The sequence below is a fragment of the Aegilops tauschii genome, chromosome 5, assembly GCF_002575655.3.
Source record: "Aegilops tauschii subsp. strangulata cultivar AL8/78 chromosome 5, Aet v6.0, whole genome shotgun sequence".
Lineage (NCBI taxonomy): Eukaryota > Viridiplantae > Streptophyta > Magnoliopsida > Poales > Poaceae > Aegilops > Aegilops tauschii.
In genome coordinates, this window is record NC_053039.3 from 204,841,942 (window position 1) to 204,844,560 (window position 2,619).

The window sequence follows — 2,619 nt, forward strand, 5'->3', positions numbered from 1 at the left end:
TTGTTTGTTATTTCCGGCCTCATTTAAACTTGCCCAGATAGGTAGTTTACATATGCTTCACCTCTTGACATGTTTAACAACATTTAATATTATTGTGTACATAAACGAGAGTGAAGTAAATTATTGTTGTGAAGTTTCGTCAATATGGAACCTCGTAGCATATTGAGCTCCACTTAATTGTAGTATTGTTTGTTGCACTTTGCCATGCCATGATTCATTAAATCGGACATGCATCATACTTGATTGTGCATCATGCCATGATTATGTGATGGTTGTTTATCATGTTGTTTGCTTCTTTCCGGTTGTGCTTCTTCTCGTTAGTTCCTGTTTTGTTGCGATCGTGAGGATTCATTCGACTACGCTTGGTTCTTATACGTGGCTTCATCTTCTTCATGGACTCATTCTTCTTCCTAGCGGAATTTCAGGCAAGATGACTATCACCTTGGATCTCACTACTATCTTTGCTATGCTAGTTATCTCGATCCTATCGCTATGTCGCGCTACCTACCACTTGTTTATCAAGCCTCCCAAATTGCCATGATAGCCTCTAACCTTTTCACCGTTCCTAGCAAACCATTGTTTGGCTATGTTACGGCTTTGCTCAGCCCCTCTTATAGCGTTGCTAGTTGCAGGTTGTTCCATGTTGGGACATGGATATCACAATATCTCTTATTTAATTAATGCATCTATATTCTTGCTAAAGGGTGGAAGGCTCGGCCTTATGCCTGGTGTTTTGTTCCACTCTTGCCGCCCTAGTTTCCGTCATACCGGTGTTATGTTCCTTGATTTTGCGTCCCTAACACGGTGAGGGTTTATGGGCCCCTCTTGACAGTTCGTGTTGAATAAAACTCTTCCAGCAAGGTCCAACATTGGTTTTAACATCTGCCATAATAATATTGAACTAAATAATTAATTGGCATAGGGCATCATGAACCCGAGGTTTCTTTCTACACAGCAGGGGGGCCAGCGCTGAAGGTGTTGGTCCGAAACTAGAGCACCGTGCGGGGCTGCCTCTTGGCAACTTGGGGTATCTTTGGTACCTGTACGCTTAGCTCATCCGTCATGGCCTGAGACGAGATACGCGCGGCTACTATCAGGGTGTCGGCACGTCGGTAGGTCTTGCTAGACTTGTTTTAGCATTGTCGAAATGTCTTGTGCACCGAGATTCCGAGTCTGATCGGAGGGTCCCGCGATGGAGGATTGTCTCCGCGGATCGTGAGCTTGTCATGGGCTAAGTTGGGACACCCCTGCAGGGTTTAAACTTTTGAAAGCCGTGCCCGCGGTTATGTGGCAGATGGGAATTTGTTAATATCCGGTTGTAGAGGACTTGAAGTAAGCCCAATTAAAATACACCAACCGCGTGCGTAACCATGACTGTCTCTTTTCGTGGAAGTTCGAGAGGAGAGCACGGTTGGGTTATGTTTGATCGTAAGTAGTTCAGGATCACTTATTGATCATGATTAGTTTGTGATCGTTTGCGTAGTTTCTCATCTTACTCTTGTACTCGTAAGTTATCCACCATACAATGCTTAGTCGCTTGCTGCAGCCTCACCACTTATCCTCTCCATACCCATTAATCTTTGCTAGTCTTGATAGCCATGGTAATGGGATTGCTGAGTCCTCGTGGCTCACAGATTACTACAACAACAGTTGCAGGTACAGGTAATGCGATGATCATGACGTGAGGGCGATGTTTACTTGTTTTGGAGTTCTTCTTCTTCTTCGTCGATCTTGGGTTAGGTTCCTGGTCGGCAGCCTGGGCTAGCAGGGTGGATGTCATTTGAGTTTCTGTTTGTGATTCATCCGTAGTCGGATGTTGTTCTCATGTATGATGTTTGATGTATTCTTGTGGTATTTGTATGCCTTGTATGTATCCCCAACTATTATGTAATGGTACGATGTAATGATATCCACCTTGCAAAAGCGTGTCAATATGCGGTTCTATCCTTGGTGGGACCTTCGAGTTCCTTTAGGATAAAGTCGCATATTGGGCGTGACAGTTGTAGACCTAGTTTTGTTAACATTGATCTCGCTGTTCATTCTCGACCAGACAATCAAAAAAGGGGTATGTTACATTACTGTTCATATAGTTGACATGCGCACAACATCATTTGTTATCGTCATATCTTACTACACTAGCAACAAGATTATATAGTACTGACGTATGAACCAATGCACATGCCTAGTAGTAGGAGTACCGTGTAAGTTCAAGTGGTTGTCGTGTTTCGCACTCCTCCGTCGTAAGAGTGGAAACGCTTGCTGTAATCATTTCTTTCTTCAGAAATAGTGGACACGCTCTACCGTGTGGATCCTCCTCGATGGTCGTCAGGAACCTTGCTACTCACTTTCACCGACGTGTGGGACAACCAGCATCGGGCACTACTGCAGGATGCTGCTAACGCGACACTACGATCAGAGACCCTTCGAGAAATTGTGTGCGATGCCATAATCGCAAATGGTGTTGTATGAAAACCGTCAAAAAAGGTGAAAACGTTTGCGATGGAGGATGCATCAAACATAGTTCAGATTTTAGTTGCGTGTGCGATCCAGGGCATACGGTTCAGTCCAATGAACTATTTGCGATGAGGCGGAACAAAAGAAACGGGCAGCCTGATGAAG